Source organism: Rhagoletis pomonella, unplaced genomic scaffold (assembly GCF_013731165.1).
Source record: "Rhagoletis pomonella isolate Grant_MI unplaced genomic scaffold, Rhpom_1.0 Rhpom_scaffold_00002, whole genome shotgun sequence".
Taxonomy (NCBI): Eukaryota; Metazoa; Arthropoda; class Insecta; order Diptera; family Tephritidae; genus Rhagoletis; species Rhagoletis pomonella.
The window spans coordinates 14,841,169-14,854,306 of NW_023458556.1; the positions used below are offsets into that span (position 1 = coordinate 14,841,169).

The window sequence follows — 13,138 nt, forward strand, 5'->3', positions numbered from 1 at the left end:
ATATTGTTACATGGCTCAATACTGCAACATTAATATATGTATTCGTACATATGTATGCATGAATAATTTAAATGTGTGTGTAAGCACCCACAAGGCAGACATCCTCGCTTTCCTTTTTTTTATTTCTTTAGCCCAAAAAGTATTCCTGCAACACCAGCTAAGATACATTGGTACGTAAGTTGAAAGTAAAATGGAAAATCAATATTTAATTTCGGCAAAGTATGTGAAAAGCGAAAATTGTGAGAGGGAAAGTGGTGGATGAAAAAATAAGAAAAAAAAAAAAAAAAAAGTGAACGCAACTTAAGCACTAACTCACCAACCTATAGCAACAACAGCAAACACGGTAACCTGGAACTCCGCAACGAAATGAAACGCCAAAAAAATCATTGCGAAGTGAAATTTTAGCACGTCGAACAATAACAAACATTGGTACATACATAAATCACTCAACGCGCTTTGATTATTTTAGCGCGCAGGTAATGAGAATGAAAGTTCGCAGGATATTTCAGCTGGTATGCGTCGTAAGGTATGCCGCGGCTTATGTACACATACATACTTATTCGTCACCTTTGAAATATGTATTTTTGCGTATTTTACCAAAATTTTTGTACATGTCTGCATTTTAGCAACCGTTCTTTTCGTAATGTGCGCACCACCCTTCGTCACTGCTTTATTTTGTTATTATTATTTGGATTGTTATGAGTTTCAGCATGGTGCGGCTGGCGCTACAAAACGCACACAAACAGCTTGCGGAAATGGCTGGCGTTTTTGCGTAGGCAATGTCGGGGAAGTTGAGGTGTGCGAAAGCAAATAAAAGGCGTAGTAACTAAAATAAATGAGCGATGGCGATGTTAAAGCAGGCAAGTCAAATGGACGAACAAGTGCAGGTTTTTGCGGAAAGCGCATACATACATAAGCATGTATGTGTGTATGTACATACATATGTATGAGTAATAAGAGGAAAGGACCATTTGGTTTTTGATATCGTAACTAGAAATCATACCAATTACAGCGTGCGGGAATTTAAATGAGGCTAAGCACCGAAAACTGATTTTTCGGCGATGAAAACAAAAAGATATATAGACAAGGACATATACACATACATACAAATGTATATCGGTAACTTAGAATGAAAAGTAGCTAAGTACAGTTTTTCAAAGAGGAATGGGGATGGAGTTCCAGAAATAAGTACAATAAAAAGTAAATCAAGTATTTGAAAAATTTGGGCGAAAATGTACCGAAATTACTTATTTTTTCATTGTCATTCGATAAAATCATATTTTTCTTCTTTTTAGTAACTTTGGGAAGTTTTCAAGTAAAAAGTTCATATTAAAGGCAATGGACATTGGCATCAAATACAACATATCTGTGAAGTTTCAAGAGTGCACCACGAAATTAAAAAACAAAAAATTAAAAAAAAAATGTAAAAAAAATAAAAAAAAAATTTAAAAAAAAATGTAAAAAAAAATGGCAAGAATATTTGTCGTAGAAATTTTGAAATTTTCGAAATTTAAGTTAATGCATGCGAGTCGAGGTGTTAGATGACTGCGTATAGTGCTACGGAGCGTATACGTTACATACGCAATAACGCACGTGTTGTAGTTCAAAAATAAACAAAATCTGGGACTCTAACTCTCTTTACGTCCTGGCTTCATTTAAATACTCTACTTCATTCTTATCATTCATTCGTCTATTCTATTCGAAGGATATTTCACGTTCAAGCAACCCTACCGCTCAAATTTTATTTTTTATTTTTTCAAAATAAATATATTCCTGGATTCTATACGTTCTAATATTATGCCAGAATTGCAGAGCGGGATTTTTTTGAGCGCCTGAAGGCGGCTGTAAACAATGCTGAAAGTCTTAAAGGATTTGGGCATTTTTCCAACACACAACACGGTTTATATTCATCAAAGCAGCGACTGTGAAACGTGTAATACCGCCCAAATAGTACTCGTAAAATTTCGTATAGAGAAGTACAAATGGCAATACCTTCTCAACACCTAAAATAAAGAAATAGGAATTACGGACCACAGTGATGCTTTGCAAAAATTGCATATGGAGGAAAAGGCGTCCTGTGAGCTGATTGTAGCCCTTTTTTTTACAGTTATGTGCCCGAATAACTTCGGCGTTCCGAATTACGCCTTTGAGTTCATATTTTTTTTTTTTAATTTTAGTCATCAACAATTGCGCCACATTAAAAAAAAAAATATAATTTTATGGTTAAACTTTCAAAACTCACTTGACTTGAGACGTCACCCTCTACAACTCAAAAACAATTTGTTCGAGCATAAAAACTATTTTTGTACCTGCGTTTGTATTAATTTTCGGATCTGATTTTTGAGTTGTGCCTCTTTTAAAGAAGCTGCGCGATATGTCAATTAACCATAACTTTGGTAGCCATTAGCCGAAACAAATAAAATATAGCAGACTTTTAGATCCTTTAGAAAATCAAGTTCAATTGCCAGTCACAAACAAAATGGCGTCGTTTGATAGATTAGGAATAGAGGAAACAAAATTTCTTTCAGAAAATAAATAAAAAATAATAAAAAATATATCCCACATAAATAGAGTTTTCCTAGGACGTACTTTTTACTGAAGTCAAACGAGATTTTTATAATTCAAAGAGCCCCATTTTATGGAGCCTTCGAGTTTTTCACAATAGGTCAAAATCATAGCAGACTTTTTTATCATTCCATCCACACTCTTCTGACCAGAAACAAAGTGATGTGCGTTACATAAATGCGATTTACATGCATATATACATACATACGCTACGCATTCAACCTAACAAGTACTAAGCAACGAATATTTACTATGTTAATATTTACGCATTGTAAAAATTTTTGAACGCTGTGAAATAAGCATTTTTATGACATTGTTGTGGCTATAATTCCCCGCCGCCTGCATGTTTGCACGCATTTTTCAGTGATGCTGCTTTATTCGCTTTACTCAGTGGCTTTATTGGGGCATTTTATGTTTGTCCATTTGTGCATGTTTTCTATGGTTGACGGTTTTACTGATTTGTGTGTATGTGGGCCGTAATATTTGTGCAACAATGTACGAAGGCATCTGAGGGTAGTGGAAATACACATTTGAAAATTATCTTTTGGTTTTATTTTTGATTTGTGTACCTTTTTGAACGGCCATGTGAGAGCGCAGTATAGCATTTGGCAAATTTAATTTTCATATAGGTGCTTTGATCAATAATTAATTCATTTGAGATTTGAATAATCAATGCAAGTTATCCACAAAATAGTATATTCATACATGCATACACACAGATATGTATATGCATGTGGGCATATTTATTTTTATAATAAATAAATAAAAAAAAAACGTATGTACATATATTTCAGTATGTACTCATTTTAGTTTAAAAATTTTTTTTATAATCTTTATTATAAGTGAAGGATGGAGCACTGTGACCTTGGCTAAATGGATGTATAGTATGTGTATTTTAGTGTCACTTCCTTCTTTCGGCAGAAAAAAAGCGCTAAAGCATTCTTCTTGCATTTATTTCAATTAATGGAGTTCCAGAATCAAGTACATTAAAAAATAAGTCAAGTATTTGAACAATCTGGGCGAAAGAGTACTGAAATTACTTATTTTTTCATTGTCACTCGAAAAAAATCATATTGGAAAAATTAATTTGGGAAGTTTTCAAGTAAAATGCTCATATTAGAGACAATGGACGTTGGCATCAAATACAACATGTCTGTGAAGCTTCAAGAGGGTGCCACCAAATTTAAAAAAAAAATTGGCAGCATGCAGAATATCTGTCGCAGCTTTTTGTAATCTTACGATTTTTTTGTTAATAATTAAAGATACCTCAAAATATTAAAATTAAATGGTGAAAATGTTCTTTCTATCAAAGCGAACGAATCTAGTGTAATACAAGTAATTTTTAGCAAAAAAAACCGACTTCAATTCTCATATAAAAAAAATATATGTATATATATCTCATGATCCAGTGATCGGATCTAAACCGGTTTAGTATGGGACCACCTCTAAGACACTGCCTTGCCGCGGCAAAAATAATTATCGAAATTGGTTGACGTGGTCCAAAGTTATGCGGTAATACATACAAAAAAAAACAAAAAAAAAAACCGACGAACTGCTAACCTCCTCCTTTTCTGGAAGTTAAAAACGAGTGTGTCACCAAATGAAAAAAATTGCATTGTGTAAAAGATGACTATGGTTTTAGAAATTAAAATCCCACTTTTACAATTTTTATTGACACACTCGAAATTCATTCAAAAATTGTTATATACATGAAGAAAGTAGCATATATGTGCATAAGGAATATTGTGTAAAAATCTTCCACGCCAATATTTAATTTTGTGGACAAGGCCTTTTGAAGAAATGATGCTATGTAGATTGGTCTGACTTAAAGTGATCACCATCCACCTCAGTCAGGGTTCAAAGCATATTTCCTTAGTCACTATCCAATATTCTCTTCTTACTTTTCCAATTATTTAATCGATTCTGTCTCAAAATAGATCTTAGGAAGTGAGTTTCTAAATGCTTAACAGTTCCGTCTTCACTCCCAGTCAAGCTTCCAATGCTCTTCTTTAAACTCGCAGATGAAATGTAGTAGGCCTTTGGCATTACATTATAAATAACATAAATTGAAGAAGAATACATAAAAAAGTAAGTGCGGCAGGGCCACACTGGAGAAGTGAAGCTGCGCAGTAAAGTCGCGTGTTCGTAAACACGTAGTTGAAGGCGAAAATTAAGCGAAACTTAATCACTGCTGCTCAATGAATCTTATAGAATTCAAAACGCTAGCTTGCACTTTATGTTCGTCTATCGATAACAAAATCGATACAAATATCGATAAGAAAATTGATAAAAACATCGATAGCAAATACGATAAAAACACCGATAGCAAAATCGATAACCATATCGATAGAAAAAATGATAACAATATCGATAAAAAATATCGATAACAAAATCATTCAAAATATCGATAAAAAAAATCAATAAAAATATTGATAGCGAAATCGATAAAAACTTCCGATAACAAACCGATGAAAATATTGATTATTATATCGATAAGTTCCGAGAATTCCGAAAATCTCTAAAATCCCGAAATAGTTCCCAGATTGAGTCTCTGTATCTCTATCTACATATATCCTTTTCTCTATAATTACATTTATTTTAATCTGACTTCCTCTACATTCATCTTTACTTTTATCGGTATGCTCATCCTCATCTTTTTCTTTGTATTTATCTTTGTTTTTACTTTTATGTTTATCATTTTATTTATCTTCATTATCTTTGAGTACTTATTTCAGCCGCAACCAATTCCGTGTGCAACTTCCGTGTGAAATTCCCGTTGAATTTGTCCATTTACTCTCAACTAACCAACCGCCGCTAAAGAAGTTTCACTTCAATACTGTAGTAACGCTAAAATTACACAAGACGCGTAAACTTAATTGTGGATCGTATATTACGGATCTGCATACGGTTTTTTTAGATCAGACCTTTTCCACAAGATATTTTCACTTTAGATTTTCATTATGAATGAAAAAATCGAGCTTTAACAAGGAATATGTTACTCATACGCCATGGACGAGTATGGCCATATACGATAAGGAATATGAATAACATTATTTTTTTCTAAAAGAACAGGCCTTAATACAAATGAAAAAAAAAATTTAAAAAAAACTGTTATTTTTCAATTTTTTTCCATGTTAAATTGTTTTTTCCATAGAAATGAGAAAATGATCTGATCTACAAAACGAGAGTACGATAAATAAGTTTACGTGTTTCTCTACAGTGTAATTGAAATAATAAACGGTACTTTAGCTAAAAGTTAGCTGGAAAAATGTTTAAATGAATTAAGCCACATTTCAGCAAAGTTCAAAATTTCCTGATGCATAATCACAAATACTGGATTTAGCAAATATCTACCGCTTTTAAGTGCACAAACACCCTCGCTAAGCTATTCTCTTCGACGCTCTCTCGCACACACACACACACTGCCATCGCATACGCCAACGCAATCCAATATGCACTTGCTTACACTCAATAAAATCTTTGATGACTAGAACAGCAAATAGTTACATACTTGTAAATTTCTACTATGTATGCACCATTACGAATTTTGTTGTGCGCCCACCCTTATTGTTAGCTCAGCAGCTGGCAAATTGAACATTCGCCATAGACTCTTTAACATTAGCTCACTCTTTTCACTTCTATGCTCTTTAACATTTATTGCTCTCTTCTAGGCTCATTTTTCTTTTATTGCTTAGTTATATTAGAGCTCAATGTATACTATAGCTTGGTTTATTCTCCCAGGACATTTAGTGAATGTCTTATTTTGTGCTCAGTTTACTTACGAAATGTTAAACAACATTAATTTCGCCAATTGTTCGAATTGTGGACATCTATGTTATAGTACTCTTTCGTTCAGTTACAAGGTGAGTGTGTTTAATGAAAAATAAACCAAAAGTATTGGCTGGTAACACAAAATAAACAGAGCCAATATGTATCTGTATCGACGTACAATGACCCCACTAAATTGGCAGCTTAACAGCTTTGAAAGAGATTAACTAGGATATTTTTGGACAGTTATATTTGCATGTTTAATTTTGTAGTGAAATAGTTTTGATTTTAGTGTGGGGGAAAGTGAAATCAAGCACAAGTTGCATACCGCTACATAAAAGCTGCACAGGTATGAAGGAAGTTGGGCAAGTGTGGTTGGGGGTAGTTGAAGTTGAAGCTCTTCCTCGTCAACGGTTTGTGGTTGTTGGTTATTCTCCTAAAGCGACATTTACACGTCGAGAGTTGGTGTAGTTTGAGACACACTCCCTGTAAATGTCGTTCATGGTCTGTCTGTACAGAGTCGGGCTCAGTGATGAACCTCGTTCTTCAGTTCGTAGAGTTACCATCTGAGGGGCTTCATGCCCAAATCGAGTGACAGTTCGCGTGCTGGCGTCTGTGGCACCCTACTAGGAACTGCTTGTATAGCATAATGGTGTGCTCCCCGGATAGTTTAGAACCAGCCGTCCAATTGTCTTGGTTATGGACAACATCGTTTCTTAGTCATGCTCATTTGGGGCTGCTGGCTAGCGATTTGAGGACTTGTCGCGGCACTGAACTTTATGGAAAATTGTCGTTATAAGCACCGATAAATAGACATCGAGTCTTTTTCTGTTGTCATCCAATTGTAGCCTGACCTCTTTCGTCCAGGTGGTGAATAGAGTTGGGAGGAGAGTACACTCCTTGGAGTGAAGAAGCGAGAAAGTTTGCCTTTGAACACAGTTCATCGTGATGGAGTGGTTGAGGATGTTTCGAGATACTGAAATTAAAAAGCAGCGGGGAGAGAACCCAACCCTATGGAACTCCGTTATTAATTATCCCCGCCTTTAATGTTGTGTCTCGAACGAATATCGACAACTCAGATAATTCGCTGACTACCCTTTGAGTTTCTTGTCGGAAAAAGGAAGCCCTAAAATTTTCTAGGAGCATGGCAGACGGTATCAAACGGCTTTGACGATCCAACGCTTGCAGGACCGTTCTTTCACATGGGCGGTTAAGGCCGCGGATGCTGATGATCCGCAGGAGTAAGATGATACGTGCATTGGGAGAGTAGCAAGACCTCTAGTGTCTTCGCTACAGGAGAAATGAGACTTATCGGCAGATAAGGATCTCCTTTGTTGGTGGGGTTTTTTAGAAGTGGAATCATTCTTCCTGATTTCCATGCATCGGTAATGATGAGAGTGGAGATTATTTAATGAGGACCTTGTACTCCCGCGGTACAAAATTTTTTCACCATCAGCCTGCATATTCCGTCGGGACCAATTGCTTTGGAGGCTTTCGCCTTACCGATGGCCACCACTGGTTAAAACTAGAGGCGCACTCTTGGCAGTTTGTGCAGCCTTCTCGCTCTGTCCACCGGTGGATGCAAAGTGAACTGCCGGCTAAAATAGCGCGCGCATCGGTCCGACTCCGAAGAGGTATGATTACCGAATGAGATCTGAAATCTGCCATCGCGCTTCACCGGGTTGGACCAAACCTTGCTCACAACAGAGGCAAAGTTGCAAATCTTCAGGTGCTGCTTCCACTTCTTCCGCTTTTGTTGGTTGGTTGGTGATTTCCGGAAACAGCCTAGCAAAGTTAGTCGCGCTCGTCCGCTAGAATAGCTGCTTCGGCTGGATAATTTGGGCTAGTTTCCGCCAGGTGTCCAGCGGGCCGTCGCAAAGCTGCAGTGACAGCTTTGTGGAATATGCGTTCGTCTACATGAATGTAATCATCAGTCATTATTCTCCGTTACTAGTCATAGGTTATTGGGCTCATTAGTAATAAGTCATAAGTGGTTGGTTATGAATCAGTCATCATTAGTCAGAAGCGTTGACCATTGGTCTTTAGTCCTTAGTGACTATTCGTTACGCGTTATTCATTTGTCATTATTATATTCATCATTCTTGCACATTAATCCATCAGCATAATGACTTAATTCCTCGAAAAATGCTTACCGAATACTATACAAAAGCAACAATAACCGAAAAAGCGAATTCTCATAACACCCGCAAAGCTGATAACGTGAAAACCGCAAAGTTAAAAAGCAAAAGTCAACAAATATTAAAATGAAATGTCCTTTCAGAGGATGGGTAAGGAAATTTTCTCTTTCATAAAATCCATTGTGCGGGGAACAAACGATGACAAAGCATTAAGCGAAAGGAAAGCCGAATAACAAGGGTCAGAAGAAAAGAATATGAAATGAAATGAAATGGCCAAGAGGAGGAAGAATAAGAAGAGGTGTGCACAACAAAATTTGAAATGTTATAAACAAAACTTTTTTTTTCCACACAGAAAAGATTACATTTTCTCGCCGTTTTTCCTACGTAGCCTAACAAATGCAGCATACAACTTTTAACGTTGAAATTGTGGTAAGCCTAACTGAGATGAAGCTTGTGGCAAAGAACAAAAGGAATACCAAAAGACATGATGTCAAAGAAAAATCTACATAAATTTTTGCATGTAAACAAATGTAGAAAAAGGACACAAAAAGCCTGCACTACTATGGAGGACAAAAAGATTTAACAGAGAAAAGAAAGTAAAATAAGCAGCGGACGAGGAAAAACTTGTGTGCGTACATGGGTACACAAGGAAATACAAACATGCAAACACTCATATTTGATAAAAAAAACACACTCACACACAAATAAATCTTGTATTCTTACTTGTGCCCTACACATGTACTGTACTGCCGTTAGGATGACTCGGTCCTACACTACGTATACGTGATAATGTTGCCAAGCAACAAAATGCACGCGACAATAACGACTCAATACGTACAGTGTGCGAATTATGGTTATCTAAATGTAGTTAAATTTACAACTAACTTAAAATTTTTAAGAACAATATTGAGACAATTTCAAATATGATACAATTTTATGTGGCAAGTAAATTCGAGTAATTAATTAGATCAGAAGAATATATTAAAAATTTAAGTTGAATTTTTTAACAACAAATTTCATTACATACTCTTGGGAATTGTGGAACTTTTTAATTAGAATCTTTACACTCAAATCCAGAAAATCTAAAATTGTTGGATATTTTTTGTCTTAGAAAATCTTCTATTAAAAATTCTGTGCTTTTTGGAAACTGATTAGTTTCCCTAATAAACCACAACAAACCTGTGGTACCAGGGTTCGATCTTTGGCCCGAGCAACATCCAAAAAATTTTGTTTTCCAAATCGATTTCCTTTAAAATGTTTTGTAAAAAAAACTGTCTTCCATTGTGCAATATTTAACCCATGTCCGATAATGGTATCGATTTTTTTCGAGTTCTTAAATGAATGAAAATCTAAAAAATGCTGTGCCACTCAACGCCAAGAACTCAGAAATCATCATCATCAATCCAAATCATTGTTATCGTTTTCCTTGATGTTTGAACAAACAGTTGGATACTGGTAAGTACATGGCGTATGAGCAACATTTTTTCCTGCTCACATTTCATCAAAAAAAAAATCTTTGAATTTACCAACTGATTACGAGAAAGTGCCGGGGGCGTAGTACTTCCATTTGCAATTGTGTAGAGAATTTCTACACAGTTAGGCCCACTTGCAGAACAGCAGGTTATCTACTTAACTCAAAGTTTACCAGTTAAATTGATAAATTGGCTTGCAAAATCAGTGGTTAGGAGTAAAACTATAGTTAAATTGTTAAATATTTAGCCCAGAAAATTTCGAAGGTTAACTTGCTAACTCTACATACATACATATGTCAATTCTGTCAGTAACAAGAAAAAATAAATTGAGATTTAAAAAATATTTTTTAAAACATATGTACATACATACATACATACATACATGCATATTCACGTATTCATATTTACGCCTTCAGCTCTGAGGTTTCAGAAAGTCTAGCGTAAAAACTATATACGGTTAAAATGCACCACCCGTGTTGGTAGTCCATCCAATTCCAACTCCCAGAAGTGCCGTTGGCCAATTTACAGTTTGTACCTATGTATGTAGTATGTATGTACATATTTAAGTGTTTGAAATTTCATATTCAAATTCTAATAAGAAATGTAAACAAACGAGAGAGTGGTGCCTACTTAATTTAGAAATCGCTCGGGTTACTTAACTCTGGGCCAATTTTCAATGCTGCAAGACATTGTCTGGTTTAGTCTGGTTTAGGAATATAACAATTTAACTCTGAGCTATTTAACTCTCTATTTATATATTTAACTCTGGATGTTCTGCAAGTGGGCCTTAGAGTTCTTAGTTTTCAGTTGTACAAAATTGGTTAGTTTTTTATGACATTAAAAATTCTAAAAAAAAAAATAGTTCCCATTTTCATCCCATTATCGGGCTAGGCATAAAATTTGCGGAATGAGCGACAATTTTTTTTATAAAAAATTTTAAGAAAATCAATCACAACGTGTTTTTTGGGAAATTAAGAATTTGTAAGATTTTTAGAAATACAGGCTTGAAAATTTGTTCGATTAAAAATTAAAGTTCGGCCCATTTTTCGCAAAGTTATGGGCATTAAAAAGGTAACGATTTTTCTCAAACATCGATATCTCCAAAATTTATTAATATCGATAACAATGTTTACCGAATTCAATAATAACGTCATTAAATGCTTAAAAAATAGCATACGTATTCTTCTTCTATGCGTATATTATCGCGAACGCGCATGAACTAAATCTTTTTATGTGTGGAAGAAATCGTCAGACGCCCTCAACAAAATAATTCTCAAAACTCAACGGTAAATTTTTGGCGACTTGAAACATGCATTTTATCTTACTAAAATTTAGTTTGCTACAAAACTTCCTACTTAAAATTTTCTAAGAAATCGAATTTAAATTATCGAGAAATTTTTTTTTTGTATTGCTTGCATTTTCCCGAGTTCTGTATAAATTAAAAAAAAAAACTGATTCTTGTGGTTTTTGCTGCTCAATTACCATATTTTTATAAAAAAAAAAGAAAAATAAAATGTGCAAATAAAATCGTAAAAACGTAAGCATATTTTTTACACTGACTGTATATACAATTGCTCGCTCGCAAGGTTAAAAAGGCACAAGACCAGGAGATCATTTTAGGTACCTTTCCAGACGTATTCTCACTTCACAGCGTTCAAAGATTCTCAGAGTTAAGTGCAATAAATTTTGAGCAAATACGAGTATAATAACGTCACATATGTATTTATAACTTCTAGTTCGATCATATAACACTCGTAGCTGCTCATACCACTCTAACCAACTCCGGCAATGGTTTTTTAATAAACTTTAATCAAAAATTCTTAAAATTCATAAAATTCTAAATCCAATACATCCCACTGTGCAGCTTAGCTTATCCTCGTTACGGTTCGCAACTGACAGATGAAAGTACATAAAAAAGCATACACACGAAATAAATAAAAGAAAAAAGGCGTTGAAAAGAAAACAAAAACTTAAGCAGAGCTACGTCACTGCTAGGCAAAACGCGAACAAATATATGCCGAAAACGTATAAAAAAAAAGACTAAAGAAAAGTCAGAAGGCCAAAAGGACACGCCAAGGCCGCTTATAAAAGAGCAAAGATTTTTCACTCCCTGCACGTATTTTGGGACTAAATGCGTGACACTAAGAAAAATCATCTATTTACTTTGAACCCAGCCCAAGGTTATATAAGTTTGATATTTTCAAAAAAAAAAAAAAATGCAGCACAAATAAACTAAATTTCAAAACACCTAGTTAAGTATTAGTGTCGTAGAAAAAGTGTATGTATGCAACTCACCTGTAATTTATATGCTGAACGATTTTGACAGCTGCCGCTACCCGGAGAGGTTTATTGCTATGGCATTTATGTATGTATGTGTGCGCTGAAACAAGTTGAATGAGGTCAGTTATCAGCGACAGCGCTTCATTTGCCGAAATTATTTGCCGTAGATTATTACTGGATTATTATTTTAGTGCCTTTGATTAAATACGCATAGATTTGGCTTTTGTTACAAACACTTCGATTTTTATCAATTATTTAAATTATTTTTTTCTCGCATAATTCGCTTGCACCACTACACTTGCACTTTTTACAATCACGATTTTTGGCACACAATTTTTTTTTCCCTTCAGCCGATTTCGCTGTATACATTCATTTATTGTATTTTATACTTATTATTCTATTTTTTTTTTCCAAACTCATTTGCACGCACAACAAATCTTTTTCATATACCCTCACCGCTTCAACGTAGTATGTGCTACTAATTCGCACGAAGCAATTGAACTTTTTGCAAAGTCGGTATTCGCTGGCTTCGCAGTTAGCGTTGCTTTTGCCGCCGCCCAGACGCTGCTTCCTTCCTTGCCACACAGCGTTATTTTGTAATCGCAATAACTCTCTGATTTGCGGCTGTAAATTCACAGGCAGCAAGCTGGCGGACTGGTCGACCTAGCTGGCTGCTAATGAAGCTGTTATATGGCATAACATTTATCTCTTAACTGACTAGTCAATTGCTCTTTTCTAGTATAAAGCTACTAACAGAACATCCTATTTCAATTGTGAGCAGCAGATTTTTGCATAAAAATCACGCAATTGTGCGCAGAGAAATCAAAAAAGGAACTAACTACAAAGTTTGCGTGTGCGAATGTTTGTAGAGGGAAATGTCGCGCATAGAGCAGCTATTTGGAAAATTTCCCGTTT

The 13,138-nt window shown here is 35.1% G+C and overlaps 1 long non-coding RNA gene across 1 annotated transcript in view; it reads right to left on the minus strand.

Moving 5' to 3' along the window:
* Positions 1-13,130, minus strand: part of LOC118734564 — a 45,433-nt gene extending 32,303 nt beyond the window's left edge. Inside the window, exon 1 of the long non-coding RNA XR_004992394.1 lies at positions 12,239-13,130. This is a non-coding gene — a long non-coding RNA (uncharacterized LOC118734564). The remainder of the gene's footprint in view (positions 1-12,238) is intronic.
* Between the last annotated feature and the right edge of the window lie 8 nt (positions 13,131-13,138).